This window comes from Callithrix jacchus, chromosome 6 (genome assembly GCF_049354715.1).
Source record: "Callithrix jacchus isolate 240 chromosome 6, calJac240_pri, whole genome shotgun sequence".
Classification (NCBI taxonomy): Eukaryota; Metazoa; Chordata; class Mammalia; order Primates; family Cebidae; genus Callithrix; species Callithrix jacchus.
Genome location: NC_133507.1, coordinates 79,189,904 through 79,205,216, shown reverse-complemented (window position 1 = coordinate 79,205,216; position 15,313 = coordinate 79,189,904). Strand labels below are relative to the sequence as shown.

The window sequence follows — 15,313 nt, the reverse complement described above, 5'->3', positions numbered from 1 at the left end:
GAATATATATAGGTGGCACATCTGGCCCAGATGATGGGTAAAATCTGAACCCATCAGATGGCCCATTGGAGTTATCTTGGTACCATGAACATTGCTACTTCTCCTCACTCTGCCCTAGTATTTTCTAAATTGAATCTTTAGTCTCCCTTTACTTGCTTCTTGCTTTTCTCTACTCCCTACCCCAAATATCATTTTTGTATAATCAGGAGTTCCAGCATAGAATCTAAATGTTGTGTCCTATCTGAGTATGTCCAAGAGTTAAAATAGTTCCAGATCCCAGGAAAAGCTGGAGCAATTACCTTTACTTTTCTTAGCCATGCTTTCCCAGCTATTCTATTCAAAGTTGTGTTTATTCGGGGTTGATAGTTAAAATATTAATAATGGGAATTGAAGGGGCAACCATATCCCTACTGGCACCTGCCTACTGAACACCAGTCTGGCATTTAGGACATAGACGACTGCAGTCTGGCATAAACACTTTGAATCCTCAGTAAAATAATAAGTGTTCCAGACCCCAAGAAACAGGGTAAAATGAAAGTTTTATTTTATTGTATATATTTAGGGTGTATAATATGATGTTTTGATATACATACAGTTATGTGTTGCTTAGCAACAGGGATATGTTCTAACAAACATGTTGATAGGAAATTTCGTCATCGTGTGAACATCACAGAGTGCACTTACCCAAACCTAGATGGTAACCAAACCTTTTACCCAGCTATATGGCATAACCTGTTGCTCCTAAGCTACAAACCTGTACAGCATGTTACTGCACTGAATTCTATAGGCACTTGTAACACAGTGGTAAGTACATGGTATCCAAACATATCCAAACATAGAAAAGATACAATAAAAAATGGTACACTTGTATACGGTACTTACCATGAATGGAGCTTGCAGACTGGAAGTTGCTCTAGGTGAGTCAGTGAGTGAGTGGTGAGTGATGGGAAAGCCTAGAACATTACTGTCCACTACTATAGACTTTATGCACATTGCATACTTAGGCTACACTGAATTTATTTTTTTAAATTCTATTAGCTTACTATAACTTTTTTACTTTATAAACTTTAAAGTTTTTTTAATTTTTTACTCTTTTGTAGTAACATTTAGCTTAAAACACACTTGATACAACTGTACAAAAATATTTTCTTTTTTTATATCTTCATTCTATGAGCTTTTTTCTATTTTCAACTTTTTCAATTCTTTTTTTACTCTTTAAACTTTCTTATTAAAAATTAAGACATAAGCACACACATTAGCCTGGGCCTACTCAGGGCTAGGATCATCACTATCACTCTTTCACCTCCCCATCTTGTCCCACTGGAAAATCCTCAGGAGCAATAACAGGAATGGGGGTGTCATCTCCCATGATAGCAATGCCTTCTTCTGGATATCTCCTGAAGGTCCTGACTGAGGCTGTTTACAGTTAATTTTTTTTATATAACTAGATGAAGGACACTCTAAAATTACCATAAAAAGTACAGTGTAGTTAACACCTGATCAGTGACATAGTCATTTATTGTCATTATCAAGTATTAGTACATGATTATATGTGCTCTACATTTATACAAGTGGCAGCACAGTAGGTTTATTTACACCCGCTTGTTTGCAGCACAAGTACGTGAGTAATTGTTGCGCTTCAACATTACTGTGGGAAGTAGAAAAGTTTTTTTTTTCTAGGAATATTTCAGCTCCATTATAATCTTATGAGACCAACTTTGTGTATGGTCTCATAAGATTATACTTTCAGTCCATCACTGACTGAAACATCATTATGCAGCGCATGACTGTACATACGGGCAGTGAAAAGTTACTATAGTCAAGCAAATTAATGTGTCTGTCATTGCGCATAGTTATCCATTTTTGCTTGGTGGCAAGAGCACCTGAAATCTATTCTTTTGGTGAAAATCCCAAGTACAGTTCAATATTATTCAGTATAGACCTCATGTTGTATATTCGTTCTCTAGACTCGTCCATTCTTTGCATCCTCTGAACCGCGTACCTCTCCCTCTCCCGCTCCTGGTTATCACTGTTTTATTCTTTATTTCTGTGTTGAGACTTTTTAAAAAAGAATTTAGTAATGTATCCGTAGCTATGCCACTGTTAAAGAGATCCAGGTGGACTTGTGCTCTTTTAAATACCTTATTACAGCAGATTATGTTACAATAAGGGTTCATTGTATATTTAATTAGCGTTCACTGTACTCTATTTTTAGCTGGGTTATATTATTTCCACACATCTCACCACACTAACATATCCACATATGTCTTCTGGTAAAAACATACACCAGAAAAAAAAACACGATAAAATCAGAAATTACTTTTACTTATGAAAGTCAAACATCTTAAACAAAAGCTGCCCCAACCTCTACTGAATGTGTTTCCCACTCAAGCATTAGTGCTTTTCTAATGGAAGCTGTACCATCCTCAAATTCTTCTTTTTTGTTGTTGTTGTTTTGTTTTGTTTTGTTTTGTTTTTTTGAAACGGAGTCTTGCTCTGTGGCCCAGGCTGGAGTGCAGTGGTGTAATCTCAGCTCACCACAACCTCTGCTTCCTGGGTTCAAGCAATTCTCCTGCCTCAGCCTCCTGAGTAGCTGGGATTACAGGAACGCGCCACCATGCCTGGTTAATTTTTATATTGTTAGTAGATACAGGTTTCTCCATGTTGGCCAATCTGGTCTCAAATTCCTGACCTAGATGATCCACCTGCCTCGGCCTCCCATAGTGCTGGGATTACAGGCGTGAACCACCTTGCCTGGCCCTCAAATTCATCTTTTGTATGCACCTGCTTTTATCTTCTGAGATAAAGAATTACAATGTAGTCATGAAGCAGGGAAGATTTAGGACATTCACTGCCAGAATAAATCAAATCAGACTTAAAGGTAGAAATAATTCATCTTAAAGATATTTCATGAGGAAAAAATAAGTCATTAATTTTAATAGCTTTTAGTATAAACAGGTAAACAAAGTCCCCCGCATATTATTAATCTTTTTATTAACGTGTGTTGAGTTTAGCTATACAGCTCAACTTTTTTAAGTGTTTAAGCCAGCAAATCATCTAAGCTAGCCAGAAAAATCTATTTGCTATATTGTCCCTCTTATCTACATATAGTCAATAGGTAATTAACTAGCCAGGCACGGTGGCTATGCCTGTAATCCCAACCCTTTGGGAGCCTGAGGTGGGCAAATCACTTGAGGTAAGGAGTTCAAGACCAGCCTAGCCAACATAGTAAAACCCCATCTCTACTAAAAATACAAAGATTAGCCAGGCGTAGAGGTGTGCACCTGTACTCCCAGCTACTTTGGAGGCTGAGGCAGGAGAATCATTTGAACCTGGGAGGCTGAGGCTGCAGTGAGCCAAGATTGTGCCACTGTACTCCAGCCTGGGCATGAGAATGAGACTGTGTCAAAGAAAAAAAGTAGCTGATTAGCTGATGCTGGGTTGTTCACATTCTGGATTATTGGTGGCATATCCGATTTTTTAGCTTTGGAGAGTCTTTTTAAATTAAAAAAAATAATAAACTTTATCATGATTTAGAGTGCTCTTATTATGAAAAGATTAATAAAGAGAGGTCCAATGCTTCAGACTGAGGTTCCCCTTGGTAAAAAGGATTAACTCAAATCTAGGAACATGATATTAGTGGTTCACCTAGGGCCCTTGGGAAGAAGGGACTACATCTTACATGACGTTGATTCGAAAGGCAGAATGCCAACTTCTTAATTTACCATCACAGGATATTCCCTCTGGAGGTGATCACCAGGAGGCCAACTCACAAATCAGAAAGATGTGGACCACCCTAGAATTTGGGGTCAACAGTCTTGGTTAGCCTAACATGGGGAAATTCATCTGAAGTATGAAAATGAACCTAAAGCAATGATTCTCAATACCTCACATCAACTCCCAGCATTTCCAAGTCAGTAGGTCTGTAATAGGACCCAAGAATTTGCATTTCTACAAATTCCCAAGTGAGGCTAGGCTGCCAATCACAGGCCCACGACTGGAAGAAACTAGATAAATTTTATCTTTATCCATTTATGTGTATTTTTGCCTGTATAACTAGTATTGGTGTTTAAAACTAAAGTCCCTCTTCCCCTGAACAATGGTGGATTCACAAATGTTTTACTCTCCAGATTAGACATTCTTCATCGATCAACTATAGGACATCTTTATTTCACGTCATAATTCTCAAAAACTTAGTGTACGCTACTTGTGCTTTAGATTAAGACCTTCCTGGTGCAATTATTTGGAAACATGCTATTCTCTCATTATAAACACATTTTGCAATAAGTCTCTTAAATGTGCTGCTTTGGCAGGTTATTTCCATGCATTGTACAATGATTATTGCTAGCTTCGATTTCAGTCTTCAATACTTTACTAATTTCAAGGACTAAAGATGCCATCTAGATCAGTAAGGATTGCATTCATCTATAACTAACAAAAACTTGATTTACAGAAGCTCTGACCTAAATGTTTATTTTTCACATAACAAGAAATCTGAACTGAAACCCTCCAGAGCTATGGCAGCTTTTCAAATATGCCATCAAGGACTCTTACATTCTGTTCTGCCTTCTGATGAATGTTGGATTTGGTCACTTCATTATTACCGCATTGTAACAAAGTGGTTGCAGCAACCCCAGACTCAGATCCTTATTTCAGACGAAAACTGTAACAAAATAAGGAGGAAGAGTACTTATGTCTGAAACTCAAAAGATTGTCGTGAAACCCTCAATTCAAGTCTCATTGGCTGACACCATGAAAAATGATCACTGCTAGTTGTTCAGAAGTTGATCATTTTTAGGTGAATATGTGATTGCCCCTTTCCCCCTAAAACTGGCATTCAACTAGGGAAGAGAGAGGAGAGATTTCATTTACCAGTGCACGCTCCTCTGCTACAGTTGGATATTTTGCCCTGTCAGAACTCAGCTCTCACTAGAATAAAGGACATCAAGACAATTCTGTGAGTCTTCAACCTAGACCCAGGATCACCAGACTGCATCCTAAAGAAAGCAGGCAAGCACTCTTTTCTTCTTTTGCAAGAACTGTAAATCTCACCAAATCATTAGCATTAAATATGCATCATACCAGTGATGCTGAAAGTGCTGCAGAGTTGTGAACACATCTGTGAATAAAAGTATTTTCATCAACTAGTCCTAAAGCAGCCTGCAGGCCCACCCACAGGTAGCCTGGACTCCAGGAAGAGTGTTTCAGTCATTCCCTTAACACATTGCACACTAAGGCATTGCACTGGCTAATAAAAGTTTATGGCACTGAATAAGACATCACCCCTAACCTCAAGGAACTTAGAGACAAATGTGAGAATGACCAGAGTAAGAAGGGGGATGATACACTGGATCTTGTTCCTCTTATGTGCATTTCTTCTCCAACTGTATCAGGGAAGCCGATCTCTGTATAAAGAAACACAAGGTGGGGCCGGGAGCGGTGGCTCACGCCTGTAATCCCAGCACTTTGGGAGGCCGAGGCGGGTGAATCACGAGGTCAAGAGATCGAGACCATCCTGGTCAACATGGTGAAACCCCGTCTCTACTAAAAATACAAAAAAATTAGCTGGGCATAGTGGCGCGTGCCTGTAATCCCAGCTACTAGGGAGGCTGAGGCAGGAGAATTGCCTGAACCCAGGAGGCGGAGGTAGCAGTGAGCCAAGATCGCCATTGCACTCCAGCCTGGGTAACAAGAGCGAAACTCCGTCACAAAAAAAAAAAAAAAAAAAAAAAAGAAACACAAGGTGATGTATTGGGTCATAATGAAACAGAATTCCTGGCCTATGGCAGCAGAGCTTCACTGTCCAATCACTGTGTCTCCTCTGTTCTCAGGAAAACTACCCTTCAAACCCAATGTGGCACAGCAGCAAAAGGCTCAAGCTCTGGGGTTGGCTCCTGCTTTTCTACTCACCTGTAGGAACCTCAGGCAGGTGCTTAACTTCTGCGGCATAGTCTTTCCACCTGAATATGAGCATGATGATAACAGTATCCAACGTAGAGCATTTGTCATGGATTTCAAACATATGTACAAAGTTAGAACTGTGCTTGACAGATAAGCACTAGAGGAGGATTAGCTGGTGCTTACAAACAGCAAGAAACTGAGTTTCTTCACCGATAGGACTACATATTCATACCCCGCATCAGGCAGTGCCTGGACCTTTTTCATCAAAATACCCAAATTCTTGCTCAGGAATTTCCACTGTAAAAGGAAGACTGTGTTCCACATCCCATGGCCTGTGCCTAAGATCAGTCTCAATGGGCATCAAATATTTTGTTTTTCAGAGCAGAAAGCCCCGGGATGGGCTTTCTCACTTTTACAATAAAAGAGCTGGCAGGACCCAGGGAAAACAGTTCCTCTCTTTAGAGGAGAGTCTCAGATACAAAACAATTGAAGTAGAAACTCAACTTCATTAGAATTCTTTTGACCACCTGAGCTCATTTCTCCATGTGCTTAAACAATGCAAAACAAGCCCAAAGGACTCAGCCTGGCAAAAGTCGAAACATAAGGAGTATTATTTTAACCTTAAACTAGCAACTAAAAGACTCCCAACCAGGCTCTCCCAAGTAGATCTGGCACTCGCACTCTGAGACTTCGGATTTGGCTGCAGCTGGTTCCAAAATGTTGAGCTAAGGTTTACGAGCCTCAGGTACCCTCGCTACCAGTGATGCCAGCCAGGCTTGGCGCTCATCAGCTCACTCACAGACACAACCAGCTCCCTGAAGAGGAGGATTTTCACAGTCCAGGGCAGTCCAAGATGAAAACAGAAACATTTCCTCTCACACTAACATATAAAGGAGTCCCTTGCAGTCAATGTTCCAGGCAATGCATTAGTCTCTTCCTTTAATCTTCCTGAGTCCAAGGCTGTGTGTACTTCTTCTCTCTGTCTAATCATGAGGCCTAGCCCTGCATCTCAAGCCCTGTGGGTGTTCAATAAATATTTGCTAAATATATAAATGCCTCATAATCCAAAGGCCACCTTGGGTGTGATAACTGCTGGCTGATTATCTCTGAATGAGATCTTCCCGACTGCATCCCATTCCAAAAAATGATTAGAGGCAGCCTCCACGGGCACACGAGAGAACTACAGCCAAGAGAATCTTGGCCCTGATTTCAGCATTCAGCACCACAGGGACCTAGCCTTGGAAGCCTGACAGAGAATCTATACCAAGAGTCTTGTCTGATGAGGCCCTCAAGGATGAGGGAGGAAGGAGTGCCAGGTTGGCTCAGCTGTTTAGATCCCTTCGCACTATCCTCTCCTTGATTTGTCAGGTTAATCACAGCTGCCTAAATCCTACTAAAATTGGGAAATGAATGCACAGTAGCACTGTTCCATTATCCCATTAGGGATACATCCTATTCCGATTTCCATTCCAGTAAGCAGATAGAAGTGCTCATTCATCACCCTTAAAACGTGCTCATGAAGGCCTGGCCATCTCAATTGTTCTCCTTACCTTGAGAACAGATGTAAAGCTGCAACTCCCATCTGTCACCATGATTGAATTCCCTCCAGCTTTGGGCGATTCCGTGGGTTGCCTCGCTCCAGAGAGAGAAAAGAGATTTTCTTGATTCCCTTTTCTGAACACTTTCTATTCACTTAGGCACAAATCTCTCCGCTTTCCTACATTTTGTGGTTGTCTCAGCATGGCTGCTTTCTGCTGGGGGACATTTGACATTCATGTTGGCTGCTTCTATGTTTGGCACATTTTTATCTAAAGAACTTGCTATCAGAGCTAAAAATAAATGATAGGTACTTGCTCTCCTAGTATTATTTATAACTGGGATCAAATTTGTAACTAAAGTTTCAGCAAAAAAAGACCCATCCACACTGGACTTGACTCAGGAAAAAATGGGGAGTGTCTCTCTCTCTTTTTCTCTCTCTCTCCCCCTCCTTCCCTCCCTCTCTATCATGCAGTGGCAGCAGAGGGCAGTGGCTACTAGGTTCAGTCCTTGACACAAGGATTGGGAGCAGGGTGGCAGGTGGGGAGTATTGTCAGCATTGGTTGGGCTAAATGATTCTCTGGTGCAAAGTGGTACAAATGTTTGCATCTATACCTTGGTGGAAGCTAAAAACCAGCTCTGATTCAGCATTTGGGATGTAGATTACCTCTGGCTTGGCACTGCAGCCCTCCCAAAAATTCTGGAAGTTACTCTATATACTTTTGACAAATGCTTTTTCTGCTTAGTCACCCAGAATCAAAGTCTATTGTTTCTAACTTAGAGCCCTGACTGACACAGTAAATTTCCTGCAGAACTGATGCTTTTCCCCAAATTCTCCTCTCATAACAGTGATGATTTTGGGCCCCCCGTGTAAAGTTGAGTATAAAGCTTTATTCAGGATACAATTTTCAGACACCCAGATGGGCACATTGAGATGGTTCAAGTGAAGCCCATCTCACCCAGCTAGTGAGTAGAAGAGTGGAGCCTTGGATCCAGGTTTTCTGACTCCAAGTCAAGTACTTTTTTTAGGGACAGGGTCTCACTCTGTTGCTCAGGCTGGAATGCAGTGGTGCAATCGTAGCTCACTACAGCATCAAAGCCCTGGGCTCAAGTGATCCTCCCACCTCAGCCTCCCAAGTAGCTAAGACTGTAGGTGCATAACACCAAACCCAGGTAATTTTTTTTTTCTTTTTTTTTTTTGTAGAGAAGAGGGTCTCACTATGTTGCTCAGGTTGATCTCAAACTCCTGGCCTCAAGTGATCTCCCCTGCCTTGGCCTCCCAAAGTACAGAATTACAGGTGAAAGCTGTTCTGTTTCTCTCAGCACAAAGAAACAAATCCCTCTCGAGTTGTCAAGCCAACTTAACTGAGTACTGTACTTAACAATCATTTGTAACAACTTCAATATTATACTAAAAGTAGGAGCTACACATCTTTGCTCAATGAAAATCTGACATGTTGTTTCTCGTTGTCACACAGTGCAGATCATTGCTAATACCACAGCTTTGCAGGCCACCCAAGGCAGAGCTGGTGCCAAAACTGCAAAACCTTTTTTCACGCACAGCTAATTGGCTGCTTCTCTGTAGTGTGTATCTGTGTGTCTGCTCCCACCCATGGAGTTGTATTCTTGTCAAGAATCAGTTGTATTTGTTCTGAAACCCACCTAGGACCATTGTACTTGTTATTGCAAATCATAATTGAATAAAATATGGGGAAAGCCAATGAAATACGAATATTTTAAATTTTTTATTGTTTTGAAAAGATTCAGTAGAGGCAAGTCACTAAAACTGCTGAGGAATTAGGAAGTTTAAAACTTCCAACTGTAAAGTCATAAAAATAAAGAAAGATTCTGTCCTCAGAATGCTTTCCAATAGTCTTTTAATTCTCAATTCAGAGTCTCATTCTGATTCTTAAAGTTCTCCATTTAAAGACACTGACACTGGCAATTATGGAAGATGCATTATGTATATAGTTTATGTAACAAAAAAATAAAGGTATTCCAATCAGCACAAGACTTAGAGAACGCCCTGAACCTTCCTCATAATATTGAAGAGTGAATATGCCTCTGTGTGCTTTAGAGTACACTTAAATGTAATGCATAAATTATTATGCACCCTTTTTTGTGACTCCCCACTTTCAGCTGTCAGTTGGTTAGCTGGGTCCAGTTGCACCACACAGGAAAGCAGCCACTTTTCTTTTTTTGCATCTCTCTTCTGGAAGAGAAATCCACCTGTTCCGGATGATGCAGTTATGGGACAGAATTCATTATCTGTCATGTGTCTGGGTGCTGTTGATTTACCTTTCTAGACCATTTTTGCTGTGTACACCAGTTTCTGTGAGGTGGGCTCATCCTCCCATTCATAGACAGAGAACTGGGAATTTATCACTTGCAGAATTCTCAGAGACATGGCCGGGCACAGTGACCCAAACCTGTAATCCCAGCATGTTGGAAGGGAGAGACGGGTGGATCACCTGAGGTCAGATGTTTGAGAACAGCCAGATCACCATGGTGAAACCCTATCTCTACTAAAACTACAAAAATTAGCTGGGCATGGTGGTGGACACCTGTAATCCCAGCTACTCAGAAAGCTGAGGCAGGAGAAGCACTTGAACCTGGGAGGTGGCGGTTACAATGAGCCAAGATTGTGCCACTGCCCTCCAGCCTGGGCAACAAGAGCAAAACTCCATCAAAACAAAAGGAAGGAAGGAAGGAAGGAAGGAAGGAAGGAAGGAAGGGAGGGAGGGAGGGAGGGAGGGAGGGAGGGAGGGAGGGAGGGAGGGAGGGAGGGAGGGAGGGAGGGAAAGAAAGAAAGAAAAGAAAAGAAAGAATTCTCAGAGACTTAGCCCTCTTAAAGAAATCATCAATTTATGTTTTGTCATATGTAGGAAGGTAGTCCTGAGACAACACTAAGTGATGTAAAGTTTTATGTCTGAATCAATCCAAATATACCAGGTTATAATCTAGAATTTTTTAAATGGTGGCAAGTTTTATGATCTTCTATAGAGCTTAGTGGAAACTGGGTAAGGAGCATGCCCAATTTCCTACTGGTAGCTATTTGTCATGCAAGTACATGGTCATTCAGAATTTTCCTTCAATGTAATAGAATAATCCATACATTCTTTTATATTCAAAAGTTATTAATTAAGCAACTATTATGCATTAGAAACTATTCTAGACATTGAGGCTACAATGGTGAACAAAATAAAATTCTACTCTCATGGAGGCTATATTCCAGTAGAATCATTTATTCTCCCTACCAGTGAGCTCCTAGAGAATACAAACTGTATCTAAATCATCTTTGTACTTCTAGCACTTAGCATGGTGTCTGGCATTTTATCCAATCACAGCATTAAAGGGATAAGAAGTCTCTGCAAACTTTATATAAACATTCTAAATCTATGAATGCACATTGACATTAACCATTTTGTCTTCTTCCTACAACAGCCACTATTGGAAATTAATATTTCCAATGCTATTTTTACTTTTCTGGTTCATGGATTATTTTAGTAGAGAAATTTTAATTCAGCAAATATTCAAATGCCTGCTTTGCACCAGGCATTGTGCTAGAGACCCATTGGCTTTAGGATAGAACAGCATCCAATCTTCACACTGATTTCTCTCTTAAAGAAACAGACGTTCTCTTTAAATCTGCCTGCACAGCAAGGACTTCTCACAGCTTATGAGAAGAAAGTTATCATGCAATTCTGGGTACCCCTTTTCCTATCACTCCCAAAAGAAAGTTATTTTCTGGAAACAGTAGAAAAAAAGTAACTTGCCTCCATGAAACCTGATCATTTGTTTGGGGATGTTGTTTTCTAGAACTGGCAACTGTGCAATCTGCTTGTGGAGCTGCAGAAATGGTGTGGGCAAGGCTGAGGAGGAGAGCAAGGTTCTGCTCAGACACACCCCTCCTGCCCTTCCTGGGTTCCCAGACAACTTGCCAGTAGAGTAATAAAGATCTTCTCCACTTTCTGGAAGCTTTATATGGAAGTATTTGTCTACTTTTTAATAAGTAAAGTTAACTGCAGTTTTAACAATATTATTTCTAATATTAATATTATTTAAATTATAATAATTTATCATAATAATGAAATATTATTTAAAAGTATAATGAAGTTATTATACTGAATATTGGTCTAAAAAAAGGTAGACATCTGGGAGTGTTTGGTGGTGAGAGCTAAGACTTGCTGAAACTTTCAGGAGGTGACTTACACCAAACATCCGACTGAAAAACTATAACCTTCAGTCGATGATCCAGATCTCCCAAAGACATAAATAAAACACACTCACCTAATAATAATGGGGAATACATGTCATTTTCATTTCTCAGAACCCATAGAAAGTACAACACAAGAGTGAACCCTAACGTAACTGGGGTCTCTGGGTGATAATGACACATCAATGCAGGCTCATCAGTTGTGACAGAGGTACCACGTCAGTGGCCAGTGATAATGGAGAAGGCTACACATGTGGAGGCAGAGGATATACAGAATATCTCTGTTTCTTTGGCTCAATTTTGCTGTGAACCTAAAACTACGCTAAAAAATTAAATCTGAGGGGAGGACTCAAGATGGCGCTGTGAGAACAACCCAGGATTGAAGCTCTCAGTGAATGCACAGAGAGGTGAGTCAGAGCTGCATTTCCAGACTGATCTTTGTTGCCCACAGAACAGGGAAATTCCCAGGTATAAAGGAGATGCGGGATGCCAGGCAGAGGTTTCGTCTGGTGCAGCCGGCAGCCGAGGTGGCAGCGGCCAGCCCTACACAGCACTCTACACAGGGCACGCTTGTCCGGGTGCCCTGTTGATTACTGAGGCAATCTGCCCCTACTGAGATACACGCCCACTGCTGACGCAGCCTGCCGTTGCCGAGGCAACCCGATACAACAGAGAGACTCTGCCGCAGGGTGTAGCCCGTGGCAGCAGGGCTAAGACCGCAGCAGAAGAGCAGAGCCTGCAGCAACAGGGTGAACCTCACAACAGCAGGGCAGAGCCTCAGCAGGCAAATAGTGACTAGACTTCCTCCTAGCTGGGCAGGACACCTCAACGGACATCCAAAAATAAAGCCCCAACCCCCCAAGACAGAGCATCTGAGAAAAAAAGGGTTTTTTAATGAGCTCTGTTGCAGCAGAATTAAACATAGCAGCCTAACAGCCCTGAACGAACAACAGAGCTCACAGCTCAGCAATTGAGCTCCTAAAAAGTACAGACTGTCTCCTCAAGCAGCTCCCTGACCCCTCTATATCCAAAAGACTGACATTTGGCAGGCATCATCCTGGGACAAAGATAGCACAAAAAGAAACTGGTAGCATCCCTCACTGTTCCGCGGCTAACATAGGTGCACCCCAGACAAGCAGGGCCTGGAGTGGACCTCAGTAGTCGTACACCGAAGGGGCTAGACTGGTAGAAGGAAAACCAAGTAACAGAAATACTTCATCACCAACAATCTGGGTGTCCACTCAGAGACCCAATCGAAAAGTAAGCAACTACGCAGACGACAGGTGGATAAATCCACAAAGATGGGAAGAAACCAGCACAAAAAGGAGGAAAACACCCGAAACCAGAACACCTCGCCTCCTAGAAAGGAGCAAAACTCCTCACCAGCAAGGGAACAAAGCTGGATGGAGAAGGACTGTGACGAAATGACGGAATTAGACTTCAGAAGGTGGATAATGAGAAACTTTTGTGAGCTAAAAGAACATGTATTAAATCAATGCAAAGAAACTAAGAACCTTGAAAAAAGATATGAAAAAAGATTCGAGGAAATGATAACAAGAATGGATAACTTAGAGAGGAATATGAATGAATTAAAGGAGCTGAAAAACACAATACGAGAACTTCGCGAAGCATGCACAAGTTTCAATAGCCGAATTGACCAAGCAGAAACAAGAATATCTGAAGTCAAAGATCAACTCAATGAAATAAAACGAGAAACCAAGATCAGAGAAAAAAGCGCAAAAAGGAATGAACAAAGTCGCAAAGAAATGTGGGACTATGTGAAAAGACCTAACCTACGTTTGATAGGTGTACCAGAAGGGGACGAAGAGAATGAATCCAAGCTGGAAAATACTCTTCAGGACATTATCCAGGAAAATTTCCCCCACCTAGCTAGACAGGCCAACACTCAAATGCAGGAAATACAGAGAACACCACAAAGATATTCCGCAAGAAGAGCAACCCCAAGGCACATAATCATCAGATTCAACAGGGTGGAAATAAAGGAGAAAATACTAAGGGCAGCCAGAGAGAAAGGTCGGGTCACCCACAAAGGGAAGCCCATCAGACTCACAGCAGATCTCTCGGCAGAAACACTACAAGCCAGAAGAGAGTGGGGGCCAATATTCAACATCCTTAAAGAAAAGAACTTTCAACCCAGAATTTCATATCCAGCCAAACTGAGCTTCAGAAGTGAAGGAAAAATAAAATCCTTTGCGAACAAGCAAATACTCAGAGATTTTGTCACCACCAGCCCTGCTTTACAAGAGCTCCTGAAAGAGGCACTATACATAGAAAGGAACATCCAGTACCAGCCATTCCAAAATCACACTAAATGCTAAAGAGCATCAACATAATGAAGAATCTACAACAACTAACGGGCAAAACAGCCAGATAGCCTCAAAATGGCAGTATCAAATTCACACATAACAATATTAACCCTAAATGTAAATGGACTAAATGCACCAATCAAAAGACACAGACTGGCAAATTGGATAAAAATCCAAAACCCATCAGTGTGCTGTATCCAGGAAACCCATCTCACATGCAAGGATACACAAAGGTTCAAAATAAAGGGATGGAGGAAGATTAACCAAGCAAATGGAGAGCAAAAAAAAAGCAGGAGTTGCAATTCTCATCTCTGATAAAATAGACTTTAAAGCAACAAAGATCAAAAGAGACAAAGAAGGCCATTACATAATGGTAAAAGGATCAATACAACAAGAAGAGCTAATGATCCTGAACATATATGGACCCAATGCAGGAGCACCCAGATACATAAGGCAAGTTCTTAATGACTTACAAAGAGACTTAGACTCCCACACAATAATAGTGGGAGACTTTAACACTCCACTGTCAATATTAGACAGATCAACCAGACAGAAAATCAACAAGGATATCCAGGGCTTGAACTCAGACCTGGAGCAAGCAAACCTGATAGACATTTACAGAACTCTCCACCCCAAATCCACAGAATACACATTCTTCTCAACACCACATCACACCTACTCTAAAATTGACCACATAATTGGAAGGAAAGCACTGCTCAGCAAATGCAAAACAACTGAAATCATAACAAACAGCCTCTCAGACCATAGTGCAATCAAGTTAGAATTCAGAATTCAGAAACCGACCCAGAACCGCACAACTTCATGGAAACTGAACAACTGGCTCTTGAATGTTGACTGGGTAAACAATGAAATGAAGGCAGAAATAAAGAAGTTCTTCAAAACCAATGAAAACAAAGACACAACGTGCCAGAATCTCTGGGACACATTTAAAGCAGTCTCTAGAGGAAAGTATATAGCAATAAGTGCCCATATGAGGAGAATGGAGAGATCCAAAATTGACACCCTATCATCAAAATTGAAAGAGCTAGAGGAGCAAGATCAAAAAAACTCAAAACCCAGCAGAAGACAAGAAATAACTAAGATCAGAGCTGGGCTGAAGGAGATTGAGACACGAAAAACCCTTCAAAAAATCAATAAATCCAAGAGCTGGTTTTTTGAAAAGACCAACAAAGTAGACCACTAGCCAGATTGATTAAAAAGAAAAGAGAGAACAACCAAAGAGATGCAAAAAAAAATGATAAAGGGGAAATCACCACAGATTCCACAGAAATTCAAACCATCATCAGAGAATATTACAAACAACTCTATGCAC

At 41.1% G+C, this 15,313-nt stretch overlaps 1 long non-coding RNA gene across 1 annotated transcript; it reads right to left on the bottom strand.

Annotated features, from left to right (window-relative positions):
- Positions 1 to 1,166: 1,166 nt before the first annotated feature.
- On the bottom strand, positions 1,167 to 7,664 carry LOC103793787 (uncharacterized). Its single transcript, XR_620925.5, has 3 exons — positions 7,452 to 7,664; positions 5,911 to 5,960; positions 1,167 to 4,663 (listed from the first exon to the last, which is right to left on the bottom strand). It is a non-coding gene; the product is annotated as an uncharacterized LOC103793787 (long non-coding RNA).
- Between the last annotated feature and the right edge of the window lie 7,649 nt (positions 7,665 to 15,313).